At 44.1% G+C, this 24,967-nt stretch overlaps 1 protein-coding gene across 1 annotated transcript in view; it reads right to left on the bottom strand.

Moving 5' to 3' along the window:
* Positions 1-24,967, bottom strand: part of creb3l2 (cAMP responsive element binding protein 3-like 2) — a 71,886-nt gene that overhangs the window by 34,730 nt on the left and 12,189 nt on the right. The gene's annotated exons all lie outside the window — the stretch shown is intronic.

Here is a 24,967-nt window from a genome sequence, read left to right as displayed (position 1 = left end):
ATTCCAATTTTAGGCTTATAGGCTGGGATAACAAGAGGAGGATGGACGGATGATATAGATGAATGGATGGATGGATGGACAGGTGGATGGATGGATGGATGGACAGGTGGATGGATGGATGGATGATATAGATGAATGGGTAAATGGATGGATGGATGGATGGATGGATGATAATAAATGGATGGATGATATAGATGAATGGGTAAATGGATGGATGGATGGATGGATGGACGGACATGGTATAAAAAAACTGCAAAGTAAACTAGATTAGTTTCAGATTGGCTGGGGAGACCATATATACGTACATATATACAACAGATGACAACATATGGAATTGTGTCAACAATTTGTTTACGTGGATAGGAAATGCTGTATCACAGTTTGTGTGTGTGTGTGTGTGTGTGTGTGTGTGTGTGTGTGTGTGATGGAGTGTGTGTGCGTGTGTGTGTTTGAATCAGCCAGTGACTCATCATCAATGAGTCACATAATAAGTTAGGAAGCGAGAGATGGAGAGAGAGCAAGAGAGCAAGAGAGAGAGAGAAAGAGAGAGAGAGAGCAAGAGAGCGAGAGCGAGAGAGAGATAGCAAGAGAGCGATAGATGGAGAATGGAGAGAGCGAGAGAGCAAGAGAGCGAGAGAGATAGCAAGAGAGCGATAGAGCGTGAGATGGAGAATGGAGAGAGCGAGAGAGAAAGATAGCACACATCTAGATGCTTTTGTGTTCAAGACATTATATAGGCTATAAGTGACCTTCTCTGCATCTGAATCTGTGTTTGGGAAAGGGGGAGTGTGTGTGTGTGTGTGTGTGTGTGTGTGTGTGTGTGTGTGTGTGTGTGTGTGTGTGTGTGTGTGTGTGTGTGTGTGTGTGTGTGTGTGTGTGTGTGTGTGTGTGTGTGTGTGTGTGTGTGTGTGTGTGTGTGTGTGTGTGTGTGTGTGTCTGTCTGTCTATCACACCACATCACTAACAAACACACAGCACTTTACAGGCCCAGCGTCTCCTAGCAACCAGTCGCCCGTAGATGCTGAGGACCCCCACCCCCCCCTAATTTATCCTGTTATTACACTAACCATGATCTCAACACACACACACGACAGTTAGGGTTGTGGTGGGGTGATTGTTATGTTACAGTTGCCACAGAGAATAAAATACTGGGTGTTGACCCCATGTGGAGAGGAGGAGGTTAAACACAGAGTGGACCAGAAAGATAAAGAGGGAAGAGGAGAGGAAGCATAGGATTAGAGGAGAAGGAGAAAGAGGAGGAGGAGGAGAAGAAAGAGGAACACAGTGTTTCCATTTGTCTCCTATTGCAAGTCAAGGAAAAGAAGTGGGTGGTAGGAGAGGAAAGGAGAGATGATCATAAATGAGAGGAGAGGAGAGGAGAGATGATCATTAAGGAGGGAGAGGAGAGTAGAGAGATGATCGGAAATGAGAGATATTCGGAAGGAAAGGAGAGGAGAGAGGAGAGTACAGGAGAGGAGAGGAGAGATGATCAGAAAGGAGAGAGGAGAGGAGAGATGATCGGAGAGGAGAGTACAGGAGACCGGGAGAGGAGAAGAGAGCTTCTTCCCAGGGCAATGATAATAGGGCTGTCTTTCTTAAGTCAAACTCAATAAGTCTATAAATTGGCAACTCAATTAAGTCGATCAAGTTGGTTTGTTTGTTGTTTTATAATGCTTTTTTGTTTGTTGTTTGTTTATTGTTTGTTTTAATGTCAAGTTAGTATTTCTTGGAACATCATGAGCACACATCTCTGGCATTAGCACTGGGACAATAGGGAAAACGTACTTTACAGATTTGTCATTTAGATTATTACCATTAGATTAATCAACAAAGTCATACACCTATTTCTTGACTAAGAATTCCTCTTGTCAGGGACAACCATGATGACAATATCAAACAACAGCCATCTTAACTGTACTGGCCAAGAGACATTTAACATTAGTTGAATATAAATAGTACCAGCCAGGAGCCATTTTAACATTTGTTGAATATAAATAGTACCAGCCACGATTGTGTTGATTTGACTAGAAATGTGTCCGTTAGATCAGATAAACCACTGAAGGGCATTGACTTGAACAGGATGTGTTTCAAGTCTCATGTTCTATCCGTTCTAGTTCTGCTTTAGAATCTTAACTATTCTTTGTCCAGGAAGTGGGAGGGGTCAAACTACACAGCAGGAAAAATGAACCACGCCTGTCCTCTGCCTGTCATTACCAGTGTGTGTGTGTGTGTGTGTGTGGGGACTGTGTGTTTTTGGAAACTAAATGTAGGGCACTGGGGTGGGGTGGCTGGGCTGCAGTTGAGCAGGGCAGGACTGGTAACTGGTCTGATCTGTGTCGCTCACACACACACAGTATCCCATCCCCGTGAACCACACACACACACACACACACACACACACACACACACACACACACACACACACACACACACGTCACACACACACACACACAGGGCTCCTTTCTTCTCTGCTGGCTCTACAGAATAACACAGAGGTGTTATAGAGACTGACTTGATGTAAGTTGATACCCAGTCCAGCTGGAAACCAGCGGCTGAGGAAGCTGAGGTCAGGCTGGAGGGGTGGAGTCAGGCGAGGGGGGGGGGGGGGGGGGGCTGGGGGGGGTGTAGTCAGGCTGGGGTCCGGATGGGGGGTCAGATGGGTGGGGTCAGGCTGGGGTGCTTCAGGTAGGGCCGGGGGTGGGCTTGGATGGGGGTGGGGGCTGGGGGGCGTGGAGTCAGGCTGGAAGTGGGCTTGGATGGGGGGGGCATATTGTGCAACAAAATAATTTGTAAATTGTTTGTGAATTATGTTGTCTAGTTTTGTTGTTAATTAGTTCCGTGGCACAGTAGCGAAAATGTGTTCCCATCGACCAAGAACAGCACTGAGAACAGTATAGTATATAGTACAACCGTATCATTTTAGAATGAGCAGCAAATCTGAAGTCCAGCTGAAGTCTTGAGCAGCAAATCTGAAGTCCAGCTGAAGTCCAGCCATAGATAGAGACGATGGGTTCCAGATAGTTTAATAAATTTTATAAAGACGAATGTTCCGTAACCTGAAACTCTCCAGCAGCTGGGGGGTATCTGGGGCACAGTGCTTAAAGGAACTTAAGTTCAGACACACTATATTGAATTGAATAACAAAAAAGGTTTTTAATGACAAAAGTACTAGGAAGCCTTTAAATAAAAAATCTTCTTGGCTCTTCTCAATGCTTTGATCTTGCACTGGGAGTGACAGAAGTATTTGTAATCTTAACCTCAGACTGAACTTAATGTACCCTTTAAATTCCCCCTTAAGGAGATTCAAAGACTGGACAAATAAAATACCTACTCTATCTTATGTTTATTTCATGCATACCTATCTGGTGATTGTAACGCTTCCAGTCACAGCATGTGCTTAATGAATGATATCTTCAGAGCTATGGATGCCTAGACCGGCCAGTGTGTGTGTGTGTGTGTGTGTGTGTGTGTGTGTAGGTGTGTGTGTGTGTGTGTGTGTGTGTGTAGGTGTGTAGGTGTGTGTGTGTAGGTGTGTGTGTGTGTGTGTGTGTAGGTGTGTAGGTGTGTAGGTGTGTGTGTGTAGGTGTGTAGGTGTGTGTAGGTGTGTAGGTGTGTAGGTGTGTAGTGTGTGTGTGTGTAGGTGTGTGTGTAGGTGTAGTGTGTAGGTGTGTAGTGTGTGTGTGTGTGTGTGTGTGTGTGTGTGTGTGTGTGTGTGTGTGTTGTGTGTGTGTGTGTGTGTGTGTGTGTGTGCCTGATACAGACAACAGCTGGGACTGGACTGTTGCGAGCGCACCACTGTGAAGGAAGGGTGCGCTGCATTTACAACACAAGACAAAATAGAGAGCAACAACAACTCAATTATCTCGTCGTCTTCATGATCGTGGAAGCCATAATTGTGATCGAAATGGACACTAGAGGAATCGCCCAGCCCTGTCCTACACACAAGCAAGTATACTTCCTCTTTCAGCAGAGTCTCGTTCAACGTCTCCAACCTACAAGTTCTGCGGCTGGGAATTAAAATAAAATATATACGATATTGACTACTTCTGAATTAAGCTGAAGGATCGTATATTACAACACGGGAGTGAGTTTTAACCCGATCTCCCCACCCCAATGAAACCAGAGATGGGATGAGATGGAGCAGAGTGGGTGGGGTGGGCTACAGGGGGGGCTTGGAAAAATGGGAGAGCAGGAACTGTGGCTACTTGCTGGCTTAAAAACTTGAAACCTGAGGGCTTGGGGCCATATTTTTACGAGCGTCCCGGGACTAGTGAGGAGGACCCCCTGGGGAACAGCTCTCCTTGCCGGCAGCAGTGGAACTTCAAATCTCCCATCACACGGCGTTTACGGTGCACTTAGCTTTTGTGATCGGATGTTTTAGAATGAAGATTTGAACAATGACCAAAGACAGCGGAGAGCGAGAGAGAGAGACGGTGATGTCAGCTTTCAGTCCAACGTGCAGCACCGATAGAAATAAAGTTGTATATGATCGGAGGTGGGAAGTGGTATAGTTTTAAAAATATATATATATATATAAAAAATATATAAACATGTTTTTACTTGGGAGATAAATATGATAGATTTTATTTGCAGGATGGCCAGGGACAATAGTTGCCCCTTCCTAGAAGTAGATGAGAATTATCTGGATATTAAAACACAACATAGTTGTCAGTATTTTGTCACATATTGGTACATAGCTGCATAGTACGACTATGCCACGGTTGACTTCTATTCATTATTTTAATCCATATTCAATATTATTACATTATTTATTGCCTTCCTATTACCCTGCCCATACCTGTACCTACCCCCCCCCCCCCTCCCCCATGCTGCTATGAGATCTGAACTTCCCCAAGGGGAACAATAAAGGAATCTCTTATCTTATCTCAGCACATCCAGTTTTGAACCCTGGGGCTCATTCTCCTCTAATTAGATCACGCAGCACCTCGCCCCAGGGTGGTGCATCGTGGGTGTGGATGGGCCATTTGTGTGACATCATGCTGTGGGCTTCCACTGTGATCCATTGGCCACCGCAGCGCGGGGGGAGAGCTTGCGTCCGGCAAAAGTCGACTAGAGTTACTTTCTCACGGAACATCGCTCCTTTCTTGGGGGGGGGGGGGGGGGCAACTGTCGGAGCCCAACACAACTACTCCCATTCAATAGAAGTAAATGACCCCATTCAAAACAAGCAAATGTCCCCATTCAAAAGAAGCGTTTTACCGTGCATTGTCTGATTAGATCTGAATGAGCCACAAAGGTGTTTTCAGTGATTTTGAAAACAAGGGCGGGGGGGGGGGGTATTTGACTATACCATCTCCTAGACCCCCATTTTAACTTCTGTCCTGTGGTAAGAAGAATGTTGTGCTGGCCTGTTGTATGAAGGCTGTCTGAGGCTGTTAGAGGGTCAGTATGCTGGGCTGTCCTGAGGCTGTTAGAGGGACACCGTCTGCTGGGCTGTCTTGACCCTAATGAGCAGCCTGTAGCAGGCTGACTGATGGGAGGATGTGTGTCAGTGTATGCGGTATACTTCCGAGATGCCTTCTTCCCTGAAATACTAAAAAAACAGATGTGGTGGCGGACAAGGTTTATACTGCATGCCAAACACACGCACGCACACACACACGCACGGTCCAAGGGTCAACCCCCTCCTGAGTACCTTTCCCCTGAATCGTTTGTGTGTACTTAGTCACTGATGGATGAGACAGCATTAGATGGACTCATAAGTCTATGTAATGTCCTCACATTTCACATACAGTAAACAAATGCATGTGTGTGTGTGTATGTGGGTGAGTGTATATTATACACTCACACATACATGCGCATTTGTTTATGTGAAATGTGAGGACATTACATAGACTTACATGCATTCTGTAACTAACCCTAACCTTAACCTTAACCTTAACATAACCCTAACCTCTCTGGTGGCGTGTGTCCAGGTGTTGTTAACTGAACTAACATTAGCACGTTCTCATTGCATCACCTCTCCTATCATGACCAGATACGGGTGTTAAGTCTTCAGTCAAGGTGTCCCATCCACACACTGTTTCCCAAGCACATTTAAAGCCCCAATCTGGGATTTTCTTTCTCCTACCATATCAGATTCACACCATGTTGTAGTTTGATCTGTAGATGTAACCGTAGATCATGTAACCAAAGCTGTTTGTAACTCTTTTAACCCACTTGGATCAACTAGAGAGAGTCGATCAAAACACATCTCCAGTCTCCTTTCTGGTTCCTGGTGGTGAGACTACCCATACCTTTACGTCTGGACCACTAATTGGGTGGTTCCCCTAGATTTTTTATTCAGTGGGTAGGTAACACTATTGTGTTAAGTCATACTGGCCAGCGGTACGTATGACTAGTAACTAAGAGTAGGTAAGGGATATGTACAAATATATTGTATACAGGTACTGTATGTAAAAAGGATTATATGCAGATACATTCAGACAGATATAGATATATATATATATATACAGTAAATGTAAATATATGTATACAGTATATCAAATTGTAGGGGAAACATTGTATAACACTATATATTATATAGCATGGGTGGCCACAGTAGGAATTGCACCCGCAACCCTGGCAGTGTTAGCACAATGCTCTACTGAGCTACAGGCTCACTCATTATTATAGCGCTGTTGTCTGTCGTTCTTCTTTTTCTTTAGATGTGATGCACCTTTATAGTCGGCGATGTCACTCGTTCAGTAAATCACTCTGACCCTTGTGGCCCCTCTTTATGAGGATGCTTGGCATCGATGACACTGTGTGTGTTGTTTTGTTCTCTACAGGGCTCCTGTGTAAAGGCTGTGTGCTCTTCCACAACAGGAAATAAAGATGAGCTCATCGTATGTGTGCCAGGCTGTAGCTGAGCCATGTGTGAGATAGCCAGGATCAGGCTGAACTATAAACACTGGGTTAGCTCTCGTACTACACACATACACACACACACAGACACACACACACACACACAGGTCACTGCCAACCAAAACAGCTTGCTTGCTTGCAGAGCTTGTGTGTGTGTCTGTGAGAGAGTGGCACAAACTCCAGACTGTGTAGGAGCCCCACTACTATCTGGGTGCCTTATCGGGGGGGGGGGGGGGGGGGGGGGAGACAAGCCAGGCTTTGGGCTTCTGTGCCTGGCTTGTGTTGGAATGGCAGAGGGGGTCTAGAGGGGGTCTAGTGGGGGTCTAGCGGGGGTCTAGTGAAGGTCTAGCGGGGGTCTAGTGGGGGTCTCTCTGTGTGGTGAGGGTGGGGAAAGCCTACGTTGTAAGATACTTCTTTGTTAAAAGGGACACTTTTAGTAGTCTGTTCTTCAAGCTTTTCAATGTTATTTCCATGTGTATTGTATTCTACCATACAGCACACAAGACAGTATATGAAGACGTGACTGATAAAACAAACTATCTACATAATCTGTCGGAGGTTGGAGGCCATCGGAGTTTAACAGTGCGTTCAGGAAAGGGAGAATGTTTATGAAACGTACGTTTAGAGACGGACACTCCGATTCAACTTGTTTAGGTTATCACTGCTTCTGTTTGTACACATGCACACACGCACACACACTTCCTGACCCTGATTCTCTTGAGTGCTGGTCTGTGGTCAGTGTTCAGATCCTTCCTACTAATCAGTTATATTATTCAGGGCTCCAGGGTGCGCCGGTTTTGGTCGCATTTTGCGACCAAATCTCAGTGCAGTGAGACTGGCTGTTTTCCCTTGTCGCACTGGTGCTCCCAGCAGGTCTGTCTGTCTGTGTGTCTGTGTGTATGTGTGTATAGTTTTTCCCCCCGTGGCCATGTGCGTTCAAAAAAAAATCTCTGCCTTTGATTGGTTATAACACGTGCATTATGCAAAGACCAGCCCCGATCTGGCTCTGATCATCACCCTGCCATTATTATTCGCTGAATGACGGGATAAACAAAAAAGCCATGTGACATCAACTGTCCAAATTGAAACGATAAAAAAACACAGCGTCTCATACTGGTTTCATAATACAACGTTTCCGAATGGACGTTTGGATTAAACAAAGTGTATGCAGTGATGCTTTCCCAGCGGAACACAAGCTGCTTAACGTTACACAGGTATGTTATACACGTTAATTAAGCTATGTAACGTTAGACCGCAGTCCTTTAGCTTTAGCTAACGTTAAGATAGCAGGAGCCGTCGGCCAACAAAGCTGTTTCAACAAATGTATTCACAAAATGGATTATCATTCAAACGTTATTCAAGCCTTCCGTGACCAGTAAGTAGGTACATCTACTACTCAACCGCAGCAATGTGCGCCATGTGCTTAAACTTTGCTAGCAGGGAGCTAAATTCACTTTTTGACTCACCGACCAGTGGCGGGTAGATGGGAAGAATCTACCCACCAAGCATATTTCTTACCTGCCAACTTTTTTTTGATTAAAAAAAAATAATTATTTTATATAAATTTTTTTTTAATAAAATATATATATTATATAATCATACTTGTAGTTGTATTATCTGCGAGACATCGCCACCTCGCTGTCTGCAAACAGCTCCACTGTCTGTGTGTATACTCGAGTGGCCTCCAGCTCCAGCAAGGATTCTCCGGCGCTGCAGCTGGCCCCTAAACTCTACATTCAGCATGAAAGGATTCTCCTGTGCTGCAGCTGGACCCTATTCAGCAGCCCTCATGCGATGTAAGCCAGGGGCTCGAATACGCATGTTTTAGGACATTGATGTCAGGAGCTATCTGTAGCTCCTGCTGGATGGCGTTGGGACAACGCCTCAGTGAACTATTTAGTTTACTGCGACATTTCGTAGTGACTAGTGAGCTAACGTGGGCTACCTAGCCAACGGAGGTATTATGCACTGGACTATTGCTGGAGCAGTTGTTGATGTCGGGAGCTATCAGTAGCTAGCCGGCTGGATAACGTTACACAATGCCTCATGTATTAAACTAAAAGTGAATAGTTGACTGGGTCATTTTGTAACAGTAGCTAACATTAGCTCACGGAGGTCCCTCTGACTAGACTAACGTCACGGTGACTGTCCGAGGCAATAGCCTCTGTTTACATGCAGCATACAGAAACAGGTGCGGGAGGGGTAGGAGGAGCAGTGCGCGGTGCGCTGCATGTCTGTGCTGAGACAGCGAGTGAGAACTCCGCTAAGAAACGGATCATGATTTTCGGTTTTCACATGACTATTTGATTGCCCGCCACACGGCGGGCAGACCTCTCAGTGGGAGTCGCCAAACGTAAAAACTGACCGCCAATGGCACTTGGCGGGCTCTAGTTTCGCCCCGTTTGCTAGTCAAGACTTGACAGTACGCTTACGCTGGGTTGAGGCACGGGCGGAAGTGGCAATTTTTCTAAATAAAATACCCAAAAGACTATTAGTATAGGGAGGTGTAGTGGTTACTTCCTGGTCTATAGGGAGGTGTAGTGGTTACTTCCTGGTCTATATGGAGGTGTAGTGGTTACTTCCTGGTCTATAGGGAGGTGTAGTGGTTACTTCCTGGTATATAGGGAGGTGTAGTGGTTACTTCCTGGTCTATAGGGAGGTGTAGTGGTTACTTCCTGGTCTATAGGGAGGTGTAGTGGTTACTTCCTGCCTGGTCTATAGGGAGGTGTAGTGGTTACATGATTGCTGTTTCGGGCCAGTCCATCATCTTGAAAACACAATGTATTTGCCCATTGCCCATTTCTAAATCGTCTCGTTTAAAACAAATAAAGCATCAACATTTGCATGGTGTACCTTTCTGTGCGTATTCATCCACAATCTATAGCTCAACATGAAAATATTCGCAATTAATTGTAAAAAAAGAAATCGCTGAATTTAATTTCAACCAAAAATGCTTAACAAATAATGTTAGTGATAGAAGGGAACTCATTTTGTGCAAAAATGGAAAGCTTTCCAAATGTTCATGAGGTAGAATTGTTACAATAGCCGATAATCAATTTTCCCAAAGATAAATCCCAATACGGGTGGACCTCGCAGGCGGTCCAAAGTGACGTCAGACTACACCTCCCTATTTAGGAGCAAATTGTTTGCATGATTAAAAACGATGGTTCGAAGTTCGAACATCCGTTCGAAAAACCCTGGCGAATGTTCGAATCCCAAAAACAGGCTTGGGACAGCTCTAACTGGAGCTGAGCTGAATGTGTTTAAATAGACATAAAAAGGTGAAGGATTGGACTTTGCGAGCTAACTGTAATACAATGTTATTTTTTACAATAATTTACATAACATCTTAAGAAATTACTAATGTGTATGGAAACTGACAAAAAAGGTAATGGTAAAGGTAACGCTTAAAATGCATTATTGCAGCGGCAACATTTTTGGGTGCACCTAAATGATGTGCTGGTGCACCTAAATTAAAAAGTTAGGCGCACTGGTGCAACCAATGTAAAAAGTTAGTCTGGAGCCCTGTTATTATTTAAAAAGAAGAAAAAAGAATAATAATAACATAAAACAAATCAGGAGAACAGAATATCCACAGAAAACCTGTGTTAAAAGCCAGGCATCCTAAGATGAAAACATAACATGTACATCCTTTAGCAGGGAAACTGATCTAACAATAGCCTGTTCAAGCTGCTGCGCCTCCGCATACATGCAGCAAGAACAGAGAGACTCAGACTCAGCTTCTTCCCCCAGGCCATCAGAACACTGAACACTGATCTCTCCACACACAAGCACACTTGAACACACACACACACCACACATCCTCACTTGCACTCTCACACACACTACAAAAAAAATTCACTTTAAGAAACATAACATACATTAGCATATTATTGTATATAGTACTTTACCTTAATTCTTAAGCTTAGCATTGTATTTTATTCTTATTACTTTTTAGCATGTCTATTTTATTATCTATTCTATTATTTGTATTTTTGCACAATCGAGGCGGGCATGGCCACCTTCATTTCACTACATGTCTTGTGTATACGTGACAAATAAATCTCTTGAATCTTGATCCCAAGTCAGAGCTTATAGGCGGAATCCTCACTCCGAGGCAGATTTCTTACTCTGAGCTGGGTCAAAGATCAAAGAGACCACTCAGACAATCACATTGGATTAAAGGATGAGGGAGGGGAGTGACCTAAATGGATGACACACAAGTTAGAAGGGAATTATATGAATTCTATAGGCTACTTCAGTCTCTGCATTATGTCACCACATTCCCAGAGGTGGTGAGAGCATAAACTAAGCAACAGTTGTGATTGGATGATCAAGAAAGAAGTCATGTATAGGCATGCTGCCTATATGCGCAACTCTTAATAATAATAATAATAATTACTTGCATTTATATAGCGCTTTTCTAGACACTCAAAGCACTTTACAATGTAGGGTGGAAATTGCCTCCTTCACCACCACTGGTAGCACCCAACCTTGGGCTACGCAGGCTCAATGGCTACAATACACTGGCACCCGGCACCCGGCACACATCACACTACACAATGGCTAAACGGCTCAGGAGACAGGGATTGATATCAGCCAATTAAGGGGAAGGGATGATTAGGTGACCTTGATGTCAGAGACCTGATTGGGAATTTGGCCAGGAACGTCGGGGAACCCCCTACTCTTTACGATAGTCGACCTGGGTTCATTAACGACCGAATTCAGTCAGGACCTCGGTTTAGCGTCTCATCCGAAGGACGGCACTTGCAGCTGTACGGTGTCCCTATCACCGTAACAGGGGGATTGTTACTGACAAGTCCAGAGGACAGAGTGCCCCCTGCTGGACAACAACACCACTTTCCGACAGCAGCCTTGACCAGGGCTTGAACCGGTGATCTTCCGATCATGAGTCCGGAGCTCTACTCATGTAGCCACGCTGCCGCTTAAATCCCTGAAATATGTCTATCATTCTGCTCTCAGATTCATCACTAATGACCAATTCTGAGTGGTTTATCCTGCCCCCCGGGGCATATGGCCCTGAGCCATTGTCTTATATATCTCATCCTGTATACATACGCTTGCAGTAGTTCTTAGTTCTATCCATTACTCAATTTCACAATTTCTTAACCAATGCATATGCTCACTACATGTATTGCTCCATCTCCGCCCACTACAAACATGGGAACTCTCTAACCCCCCCCCCCCCCCCTTTCTCCATCCCTTCCTTAATTTTTGTAACAGTGTGTGCGATTCCTCAATGCAAATCGACGTTAAGCGATCCACCAAAGACCGCCCCTGGCTGGTTTCAACGCGAGTACAATAGCAAACGCAAACCAAACGCTCCAGAACCGAATACAGTTGACTTCCAGTCGGCTCCCACTACAGAACAAGGACAAAAAAACACACAACAAGTGACCATTGTTGATAGAAAAAGACCGTCTCTTGGCCATGTTTTGATATTAACAAATACAATCAGTGAACGAGACGGGAAGCCAAACGGCGGTAGTGGTAAATGTTGCCTAGCAACACTCCAAACATTCCAATGAAACCATCTAACGTCTACAGTATACCAAGATGACAGGGGTAGGGAGGTGACATGGGGTATGTATGGCGATCCCGTCACCATGCATGCATAATTATGTATGTGCGTTGATGGCAAACTAGCCTAGACGTTGATGTCCCCCTGAGAAAGAGGTGGGAATACACTCTTAAAGCGTGTCAAGACATAACGAGCAACTTAAAGAGGTAATGGACGTCAACAACAGGATGTGTGAGAAACAGCAGGCGTTATATTCAACAGGATTTGATGTGTTTACTTAGCACCCACTGAGAGGGACACACACACACAGTCACACACAGTCACACACGCACACACACACGATTCATAAGAATCTCCTTTGCTATAATATAACACGCCTTGCATCCAGAGCAACACCAGCCTGGTTATAGTAACTCTATGCTAGCATCAGACTCAGATCAGTTGAATTGTTCCAACACAACTGCCTCGATCAAGGAATATATTCGGCGATGACGTTGGTTACCGTGTGGTGACGGAGCCTGTTGCACTTTGTTGACTCTCGGCTGCATGACAACGATAAAGATTCTGCCTCATAAAGTGTACGGGCAAAAACCGCCACTCCAGAATGTTAATTATAATAAGAATAATAAACTGGACTTTTTGAAAAAGTCTTTATTTATCATGCAGTGACACACACATGCGATGGGCGGCACACACAGGAACACACGCATGCAATTTTCTTTGAGTCGCCGATGAAATTGAGTCTCTGCGCTTGACCCATTCCATCGTCCTTCCCTCCCCCAAGGGCAGCCGGGAGCAGATGAGGGCTGCAGCGTGGGGCCGCGCCCCGGGGACCGATCCAAGTGCTCCTGTCCGTCTTCGTCAGGGAACGCTACAGCGTTAGCGATCTGTTGTGCATGTTTTTCCATTGGGTTTATCTTATCGGGGGGGAAACCCTTGCGAGCACGGGGGGAACATGCAAACTCCACACAGAAAGGCCCGGGAGATACCCCACCTGGGTACCTGGCAACGCGGAAACCTGGTCCCCAAGCGGGAATCGAACCCTGGACCTTCTAGCTGTGAGGTGACAGTGTTAACCACTACACCACTGTGCCGCTAATTAGTGAGTGAATCCGGGTCTATACCCAAACATCGTTACCAGACATTCATGTAATTTCCCTGGTTGTTCCAGGGCTTCCAGAAGGGTTTGGGTTTAGGGTAGGTTACGGTTATGGTAGGGTTAGGGTTAGGGTCATCAGAGTTGCTATGAGTGAGCTAGAGCCTAGACGTAGTAGACGGGACAGGAAGTGACATTAAAATAGGAAGTGTTGTAGAGAGGTCGAATTGAACCACTTTCAGCCGACGGGTGGAACACATCCTGGGTCAAAAATCAAAGTCGCAAGTCAGAGCGGTTAGAGGAAGAGGGGGAGAGAGAATAATGTGTGAGAAAGAGATGGAAAAGAGATGGAAAAAGATGGTCACAAAACTGACCATGAGATAATGACTGGAAAAATCCCCCCCCTCCCCCTATACACACACACACACATACCTCATCTCTTCCGATCACTGGGGGTCTTCTGAGTCAAAAGGCTACCCCCCCCCCCCCCTCTCCCCAGCACACACACAACAATTTTTCCACCACTACACTATCACACTGACCCTTAAGTAAGTGCACCCCTGCTAGTCACCCCCACACACACATATTCCAGAAGTTGCTCAACTAATAGGCTACACCGTCTCCTCCCATTCTCAAACACAGCTGCCAGATGCAGAAAGAGCGTTACTACAGTTAGTCTCTCTCAAGCATGCATTTCTCTCTCTCTCTCTCTCTCTCTCTCTCTCTCTCCTTCTGTCTGTCTCTCTCTTTCTTTCTATGTTTGTCTGTCTATCGGTCTCTATCTCTCTCTGGCTCTCTCACACACACACAACTCAAATATTCAATATTCCAGAGGTTCAACAAGGTTCAACATCGGTCTGCCTCTGTGTATGCTGGATAGAAACTGGGTCATGGTGTTCCTCCTCGCCGTAACTTCCAGTTCAGTTTTGAATCCTCTGCCAGGGGAAGAACCTTGTTTGGGCGCGTCGACTTCTCAACTCAACTCCTCCATTTACTGAACTACGTCAGGTGGATGTTTTTGCTACAGTGTTCTCTCTTGACTTCTGTCTTGGCCTTCTAGAACTCCACAGCTTTCAATGGCCAGTAGGCTAGCAGGGCTCGTCAGTACGAACTTTTAAGTATTCATTTCAGTTGAATTTATAAGAATATTATGAATTTGAATGCAAAATCACCAGTTGAAATGTATGAAAAACGTCTGTAGCCTATATTTTGGCGCATTCTCAAACGCTGCTCTTGAACGTAACGTAACTTAAACCCGTTCACTGATTCAGTCACACAAATCTCATGGTGAAGTTCCCCTGCTAGCTAGTTTGTTGTTAGCACATGTGCTAACTGCTACTAACACTACTCCTCAACATCAGAGTCACTGTTTGGAACATATTTGTATCATGTTGTTTTCACAGCGAGATTCAGCAGACGGACACTGTCGTCTATAGACTTCAGTATCAGTATTAGTCCTCTACAGACTAATATGAGGATACATGTTCATACTAGCACTACAATTAGCTGAAAATGAGTGCAGATTGTCCCAGCCATGTACTGATTGCATTGGTAAATATGATACTGAAGATAGTTGCCATTATGACATTGAATGTTCTGTTCTCCAAATTCTAATCTCATTGAGTGTGATCGGTCATAGACCTGAAAGGGTTAAAAATGTGAGATTCTGAAACACTGACGCATGCCAGCAGAAGCATGCTGACGGTCTTCTGAGCAAAGGTGTGCAGATCTTTACATGCTCAAATGACACCACTTAACATTAATCATAATAATAAGGTTGATCTGGGAGGAATTTTAAATGGAAGGTTGACATTTGAATGACGTGTGAAGAGAGTGAGAGAGCAGGGGAGAGAGAGAGAGAGAGAGGGGGGGGGGGGGGGGGAAAGACATACAGAGGTGTATTCATTTGTTTGTATCCAGTGCTCAAGATCGATTTAGTGCATTTGAAGCTGAACGTATGAACTTGCTGAATGCTGACTGACAGCTCTAGTCAAAACGAGAAAACAAGCAGCACGACAGAGGAAGAATTCACGATGGAAGGATGAGCAGAGAAGACTGAAGGGGGGGGGAGCGAGAGAGAGCGAGAGAGAGAGAGACAGCAGTATGGCACCCTGGACATGAGCTGACATGCCTCCCCCCTCTCTTTACTGTGCCCAGGAGGAGCGGAACACATAAAAGGGAGGAGGGGTGGAGGAGGGGTAGTTGATAGCAGATGTGAACAAGAAGAGAGATGACAGAGCAGGCAGACAGACAGACAGACAGACAGGCAGACAGACAGACTACATACATGCAGACATACTACATGCATGTATGCAGACAGACAGTGGGGGAGGGGCAGAGAGAGAGAGAGTGAGACACAATGTCATATTTGAGTTGAATTGAATTGCTGAATTGTAATGTGATTGAATGTTTTTTTTTATTACATTATTGTCGATATGACTGTTGATATTTTCAGACGATTGTTCATTTGATTTTATTATTATTTGTCAATAATATACACAATATTTTCTGTACTGTATAATATTCATACTGTATTGTATAATATTCTCGTCTGTCGTACCAATAAAGCTTATTTGAAATTGACACAGAGAGGGTGAGGGAAGGAGAAAGAGATTAGAGATACACAGAAATTGAGAGACACAAAGTGAGAGAGAGACTAAGTGTGAGAGAGAGAGAGAGAGAGAGAGAGAGAGAGAGAGAGAGAGAGAGAGAGAGAGAGAGACAAGAAAGAAAGAAAGAAAGAAAGCGACAGAAAGCGGGTGAAGAATCCTGTGGTTCCGAGTAATGATCCCTCTCCCGACACGATGATTACTATCTGCTCTAACTCACAAAGGGCCACATGCTCTGGAACACACCGCTTAAGTCTATTTCTAAGTCAAGAGCTTGGTTTCGTCAGATATGAGAGAGAGAGAGAGAGAGAGAAAGAGAGAGAAAAAGAAACGCTGTGACATCACAGGATTCCAAGTATGTCCATGTGCACGCCATGTGTCCTGCCAATGGAGCTATCCCAACTGCACCAGTCCATTCTGAATGCTGTGTGTGTGTGTGCTCGTATCTTTTATCTTTGCGAGGACCAAAAGGCCCCACAAGGATAGAACAATGACCTAAATCCTTTACAGTGAGGACATTTCGGGCGGGGTCCTCACCTCAGCACTGCTGAGAACGTCCTGTACTCAAAACTAATTTGACTGGGGGCCGGGGGGGGGCGTGTTCTCACCCGTGGTCGTATGGGTTTCCTCCCACACAGTATAAAAGACAGGCGTGCTATAGGTCCATACTCCTGCCATTGCCTTTGACCAAGACACTGGCACTGGGGCGGCACGCGGTCGTGTAGTGGTTAACACTGTCGCCTCACAGCTATAGAAGGTCCTGGGTTCGATTCCCGCTTGGGGACGACCAGGTTGCTGTGTTGCCAGTTACCCAGGTGAGGTATCTCCCGCGCCTTTCTGTGTGGAGTTTGCATGTTCTCCCCCTCTGTGCTCGCAAGGGTTTCCCCTCGCGATAAAGATAAACCCAATGGAAAAACATGCACAACAACAGATCGCTAACGTTGACGAAGATGGACAAGAGCACTTCGATTGGTCCCCGGGCGCGGTGCACGCTGCAGCCCTCGTCTGCTCCCGGCTGCCCTGGGGGGGGGGAGGATGACGGGATGGGAGGTGCAGAGAACATTTCGTCAGCGACGACTCAATGCATGCGTTAGTTATGATGGGTCAAACAAACGTGCAGACTAAGCAAATCACACCGAAACAATCTGAATGGATAAATATTACTCCAGAGAAATGTATCTAATTTATATTTAAAAAAATATATAAGCATTTCACTCATCATTTCAAGGGAGTGTTCTCTTTTAGGCACGGTTATTATTACTAAATATAGAAGAGTAAACCGGAGAAAAATTGAACCTTCTAATTCTAAATATGACGCAGCTCCTGAGGCCTAACAAAATTAATAGTTGGTTTCAGGTTGCCGACCGACCCTGCCGATTTAGGTGCGACCCAATATATTTTATGAGTTTTAAAAAAAAATTATAAAAAAAAAAAAAAAAAAAAAAATCCTTTTTTTTTTTTTTTAAAGAATAAAGTTTCATAGAAATCTTAGTCAAACATTTAGTATTATGGATATTAAACATGCTGGCAGAGTACATGCATCCATGTTGTTGTGAACATTTTAATTAAATAAAGAAATTCCCTATCCATAGTCGCCGTGGGAAAGAATAAAATAAAAAAATAAAATAAAATAAATTCCCTACCTACCCATGGCCAAACTGACAACCAACCTGAAACCAACTATTAATTTTGTTAGGCCTGAGGGTTTATAATCGGACCATCCTGCTCCACGCCTGAAGGAATAACACGGTTTGTTTGTACGGGTGGGGAGAATATTCTTTGTTTGCTATCATACAAGGAACAGGACACAGGTACTCATACTGAACACAAAGGACTATACTATACTCAGGTCAAGTTGTACCCAGAGAGAATCAGGTTTCATATCAAGGTTTATATATTGTACACAGGAGTGTAGGCCGCACAAGCCCGATCTGGCTTAAAATATGTAAATAAATCACCACATTACTGACACATAGCCGAGGGCTGAACACGATATGGACAAAATATCACATTGCCATTATTATATAGCGAGGGCTGTCCTCGACAGAAATCTAGTGCTCAACAGAGATGTGCTCATCATTTTATATCTAATGCTCAACAGAGATGTGCTCATCATTTTATATCTAGTGCTCAACAGAGATGTGCTCATCATTTTATATCTAGTGCTCAACAGAGATGTGCTCATCATTTTATATCTAGTGCTCAACAGAGATGTGCTCATCATTTTATATCTAGTGCTCAACAGATATGTGCTCATCATTTTATATCTAGTGCTCAACAGAGATGTGCTCATCATTTTATATCTAGTGCTCAACAGAGATGTGCTCATCATTTTATATCTAGTGCTCAACAGATATGTGCTCCTCATTTTATATCTAGTGCTCAACAGAGATGTGCTCCTCATTTTATATCTAGTGCTCAACAGAGATGTGCTCATCATTTTATATCTAGTGCTCAACAGAGATGTGCTCCTCATTTTAAATCTAGTGCTTATCAGAGATGTGCTCCTCATTTTAAATCTAGTGCTTATCAGAGATGTGCTCATCATTTTATATCTAGTGCTTATCAGAGATGTGCTCATCATTTTAAATCTAGTGCTCAACAGAGATGTGCTCTTCATTTTATATCTAGTGCTCAACAGAGATGTGCTCTTCATTTTATATCTAGTGCTGACCAGAGATGTGCTCCTCATTTTAAATCTAGTGCTCAACAGAGATGTGCTCATCATTTTAAATCTAGTGCTGACCAGAGCTGTGCTCATCATTTTATATCTAGTGCTCAACAGAGATGTGCTCATCATTTTATATCTAATGCTCAACAGAGATACGTGCTCATCATTCTTCAGTAAATAACTCACTCAGCAAGGGGGAAAAAACATAAAAATAGTCTTGATCAACTAAAACCAAAGTCACCAAACCGACCCATTAATCGACTCAGATGTTAGTCAAAATATCTTTTTAGTTTAAAAAATCTTCCAATAACACAGCATATTGTGGGAATACGTGTGCCTGCTATGTACGTGTAAAACTATGGCATTACCCTGTCTCCTATTGGATATACCGCTGATGATCAACTTAAGGCAACGTCCTTCCTTGTAGCAAACATTTGAAATCGTTTGGGAAATGTCCACATTGCAGTATTCTTGATATTGCATTATTTCATGCTTCTAAAATCAACACAAATCCAAATTTCAGCCCAAAGAAGGCTAATAGGACTGGATGCCCTCTGCCTTGGTGAGATGGTGTGTCATCATCACACACAGGTCAGCGGGAGCCACCGCGTTACCATAGCAACAGCCACAGAGCAAGACTGGAGAGTGACACAACGTGGGGAAAGTGACCACTGACCACCAGTGAAAACTACAAAGGGTCAACTGTACAAAACACACAGCATGTGTGTCAAGATGACAGGGTGTCAATGGATCACTACGTGGCCGACAGGGAGCCTTCAATTGTTGTTCAGTAGGGCAGCCACCTCTCGGCCCATTAGTGGGTCGGTTTGGTCTTTAGGTCAACCAAGTTTTCCTTGTTTGTCTATTTTTTACTTTGAATGAGTTATGTCCTGAACAGATCTCCGTTAAGCACTAGATTTAAAACTATAAACTCATCTCTGTTAAGCACTATATTTAAAATGATAGAGAGACAGACCGATAGAAACAGAGAGACAGACATAGACAGAAACATAGACAGACAGACAGAGAGATAGACACAGATAGAGAAACAGACAGAAAGAGAGAGATAGATAAACAGACAGAAAGAGAGAGAAAGAGAAACAGATAGATAGACAGAGAGACAGACAGACACAGAGACAGAGAAACAGATATATATAGACACAGAAAGAGACAGACAGAGAGAGAGAAACAGACAGAAAGAGAGAGAGAAAGAGAAACAGATAGATATAGACAGAGAGACACACAGAGATAGACTGAGAGAGAGAAACAGATAGATAGACACAGAAAGAGACAGAGAGAGAGAAACAGAGAGATATAGACAGAGAGAGACAGACATAGACACAGACTTAGACAGAGAGAGAGAGAAACAGACAGAAAGAGATAAAGAGAAACAGAGCGATATAGACAGAGAGAGAAACAGAGAGAAAGAAAGAGGGAGAGACCCAGACACAGAGACACAGAGACACATAGACACAGAGAGAGACATTGACATAGACAGAGAGAGAGAGACATAGACACAGAGAGAGAGACATTGACATAGACCGAGAGAGAGAGAGAGAGAGAGACATTGACATAGACCGAGAGAGAGAGAGAGAGAGAGAGGCCACTCAGGGAACAGGATACCCAGCCCCAGTGGAGAACAGGCACTGCTCTGTGAGCACATGGAGAAAGTCAGCTCTGTTTACTTAGACCATGTGTGTGTGTGTGTGTGTGTGTGTGTGTGTGTGTGTGTGTGTGTGTGTGTGTGTGTGTGTGTGTGTGTGTGTGTGTGAAATTACACTTCTCAATTATGAGTACCCTATGTGTGTGTGACGTGTGTGTGTGTGTGTGTGTGTGTGTGTGTGTGTGTGTGTGTGTGTGTGTGCACGTGTCTATATTTTCAGCCTCAGGCATCTGATAACATTGGTATCTTGCCTGTGCTGAGAACGTGTTAGTTTGAGTTAGATTGTGTGCAAGCCACACACGCACGCATGCACACACCAGGTATTCTGCACATGAATACATTATCTCTCTCTCTCTCTCTCTCACACACACACACACATACACATACTACTACTACCAATACTACTAGCGCTAGTAAACCCTCCTCTCTGTGTAGAGTAAACCCTCCTCTCTCTGCGTCTCTCTCTATCCAGATGTGCCTGCAGTGAGAACACCATGTGCTGAAAAGGCTCAGCAGCAATGTGAGCCTCAGGCCTTGGCCCTTGTCCAGACTAAAACGATTTTGATCTTTTTCGTTTTCGTAAAAAACAAAAACGTCTCAAGATAATAAGTGCATGCCACAAATTTACAAAATAAATGTCTTTCCTGTTTTAGACATCGCTCTTTTATTTTGAAAACCCACGACCGGAAGTGTTGTCGTTGTTTTTGATAACTTGTGCCGTCCGGTTCCGTGCTCTTGAGCTGACCTAGTTTCCAGAGACATACACCGCGGCACAACGTATGTTCGGGAGTGGAGAGAGAGAGAGAGAGAGAGAGAGAGAGAGAGACCGCGGCTCAAACTACCTGTGTTGTATTAAAGTAATTGATTGATGTTTAACTTGTACCTGTGTCCAGTAGGGGTGTAACGGTACGCGGATACGTACTGTACCGCGTCAATGTGGTCCTCCGGTACAGTACGGGCTGTGCACCGTACGATTGCAACGGTGCGGAACCTTTTTTTGCTGAACTTAAATCCCCGCGGCCCCACGTAATTTATCAACAACACTGCGGTCTGCTGTGAGCATTATAAAACAAACGTGTGTTTAACCGACCGTGAATTAAAGTGTCAATGCTGTTTGTCATTTTAACAGCAGATACCTTCTTAAATGCCACATCGTCCCGACAGAGCGGTGTTGACGGGGAGCTCTGATGGGTTCGCTTGGTGGTGTTATTAGCATTGAACAGCTAACCGAAAGCTAGCGTTAACTAACGTTAAAGGTTTAGCCATAACGTTACCTTGGCTAAAGTTGGGGCTATTCATAATCCAGCAATAATGGCTGCAGACCTGCAAGCAAAGTACAGCAAGTTGGCAAAGGAGTATTCCAACGTAAATCACATTTTCACCAGTAACGTTAACTTAGTCTTTCCATCTCCCGGTAGCTCATGCTAGCTAACCTAGCTCACGTTAACGTGATCACTGATCGACCACCTCGCGTACACAATTAATGACAATGACATGTTGCGGACAGCCATATCGGTGACAATGTTTAGCTTTTAGTGCCAAATGATAAGAGTCTGAGGCGGAGTCTCAAAAGAGAATGTTGAATATTTATTGTGCAAAAATCACAACAGATCCTCTGTGCTACTTCAACGGAGCCTTCTGGAAGCAAGTGCAGCAACGAATAATGTCCGTGTGGATCATTGGAGTAGGGTCTCCCCCCCCTCTCTCTCTGTCCATCTCACCCTCTCTCTGTGTCTGTATGTCTCTCTCTCTCTCTCTGTCTGTCTCTCCCCCCTCTCTCTCTCCCTCTATATATCTCTCTCTGTCTATAAGGAATTTAAGGCATAGAATGACTGGCTTGCTTGTCTCTCTCTCTCTCTCTCTCTCTCTGACATAGAATGGGTATACTCAGCTACTGAATATATATTATTCACAAGAGAGAAAAGCTGGGTTTGGCTTGGTGTCCTTGTTGGCTCTGGGGCAGACCAGAGGGCAGTTTGTAGGCGTGAGGACACATGCCCCATGCGCCCCCCCCCCCCCCCCCACACATTATAGTGACTGCACTAATTGTGAACATAATGGTACATATTAATGACTATCTCTACTAAGTAACAAAATAATAAAAGTCTAAAATAGATAGCCTAAGAGAAATAATAGGTCAAATGGACGAAATATTATAGACAAAAAGCATCTCTCTATCTCTACCTACCCCCCCCCCCCCCCCACTCCCTCTCACTCTCGCTCACCCGCTCTCTGAACTGCCTTCAACTTGCTATAGTGTCAAGTGCTGTTGCTCTGGGTTACTGTACTGGTTCTCCAGTAGCTAATGTATTTAACATGCTAATCACTTTACCATGAATGACTTTGCTCGGCCCAAGCACAGGACTGAAGACTCACTCTTCTCTTGGAAAGTAATGAACAGAATGTTCTAACTAACAGTCATGAATATCACACAACCACACATTGGACAAAATGTCACGACTATCACACCACAACGGGGCACACTATGTGTTGCAAGACGTACGACATCATACAGCACAAGTCATAAGGGACAGAACAGACGGCACACGTGTTTTGGTTGCAATCTGTAATTTATCAGACAGACCTTTGCACAGTCTTCTTGCCCACACACACTCAGAGGCCAACGTCTTATCAAATAATGGTAATGCCTGTCGAGTTAAACCATCAAGTCATATAAAAGAGATTAATTTGAATATGAATATTGATACCCCCACTATCTGCGCTCAACCATCAAAACATCATAAATAGACAATTTGAAATCCACGACCACCGTGACTAATGTGTACTGAACTATTGGAATTTAAGAATTTGAACTATTATGTGGTCGTCACATGATCGTAACTCAAAAGCGGTTTTGAATTCCAGAAAGGCCCCCCGACGACTAACTCTGTTTAAACACCAAGTGATAGAAAATGTATAATTGAAAATTTCACAAACACCACCACAACCACAACGGTCTGTGTTTGGTTGTGAAGGACAGTCCAATCTATCGCACTCCGGGACTCTTAATACTAATGTTATGCCTTAACGCATGGTTTGAACACATGTTTTGTTGCAAACACTGAGGAGCTTGATTTCGAAGTACTGGTTATGTTACAAAACGTTGTCTCAAGATCTAACCTAAATTAGTTTAATAATATTCAGTCATTATTTTGACATACTAGCGCAGACAACTGTTTGACGGGAAAGAAGACACAGTGAAAAGCCTTGCAGCTTAACAGACATCTTTGCCCCTTTTAAAAAAAGGAGACAGTGTCATAAATGCAAAGAATTCTTGCGTTGATTTAACTGGTGGAAACAAGGCCCATGCCTGTGAACCACTACTAGGGCAAGTAGACATGAATATGCAAATCAGAAACAAACATCAATTGATATTTATAAGGAATTCCAAGTCGGCAGCTTATTCTTACCACTAGATGTGTCAATAGCTACTCAGCTTTTTGTGTATTCTGCCGCTAAAGGTGTTGAGTTACCATACTGGACCATGATAGGTTAGTTAGATCTATTAGTGAAATCACACATGCAACTCAGATTTCAGGGAAGTACAGCGAAGCTCTCTCTCCAGGGGGAACAATGTTAAGAAGGCAGACAAGTTCTGCACAAATAACAATCTATATAGTCAAAGTCATACTTCCAAGAGGAGTCAACCATGAAAGCAGTTTTTGAGTGGAGGCGGATCTTTAAAAATCAGTAGCCTTCATTGTGAAAGACAAAAATGACCAAAAGTCACAGACAGGCATATCCAAATGTCAGTATGGCTCACCTGTGGAAAAAGGTTTGGAACCTATATTCCCTTTTATATTATTCTAGGTGTGTTGTTTTTTTGTCCTCTTTGTGTGAGCAAACACCAAGACAGATTCCTTGTAGTATGGCATACTTGGCAATACACCTCATTCAGATCAGCGGCAATTCCTGGCCTGAAGCTTCCTGCTATGCTGACAATGGTTTTACTAATGGTATGTGAATGGAGACGGTAAAAGACACAAACTTCATACCAATGTAATGGTATTGTACCCTAACCTGAAATACCTGCAGCGAAGTGATGGGAAGTGAGAGAGAGTGAGGGGGGGGGGGGGGCAGAGAGAAGAGACAGAGATGGGGGGGGGGGGGACTGAGAGAGAGCGGGGAGCAGATAGAAGAAACAGAGAGACTGAGAGAGTGTTTTCTTTCTTATTAATGATAATGGGAGAACCAGGCGTGAGGAACACATACACACACACAGCTGAAAGCTGTTTGCATTGTTGTTGTTGTGATGAATGTCATGTCAACCAACCCTGAGGAGTGTGTGGATCATTTGAATTCCATCAAGACCATGGATAATGTAATATGTGATAAACTATCAAGTCTTAACCCTTTCACTACCACACTACCAAAGGGTTAGCCCTTTTACTGCAACAATACACCATTTCACTGCCACACGACAAAGGGTTAACTGTCGCCTCACAGCAAGAAGGTCCAGGGTTTGATTGCCGCTTGGGGACCAGGTTTCCGCGTTGCCAGGTACCCAGGTGGGGTATCT

This window comes from Notolepis coatsorum, assembly GCF_963971535.1.
Source record: "Notolepis coatsorum genome assembly, chromosome: 15".
NCBI classification, from domain to species: domain Eukaryota; kingdom Metazoa; phylum Chordata; class Actinopteri; order Aulopiformes; family Paralepididae; genus Notolepis; species Notolepis coatsorum.
Note: the sequence above shows the minus strand (reverse complement) of the source record. Positions and strands in the feature narration are given on the sequence as shown.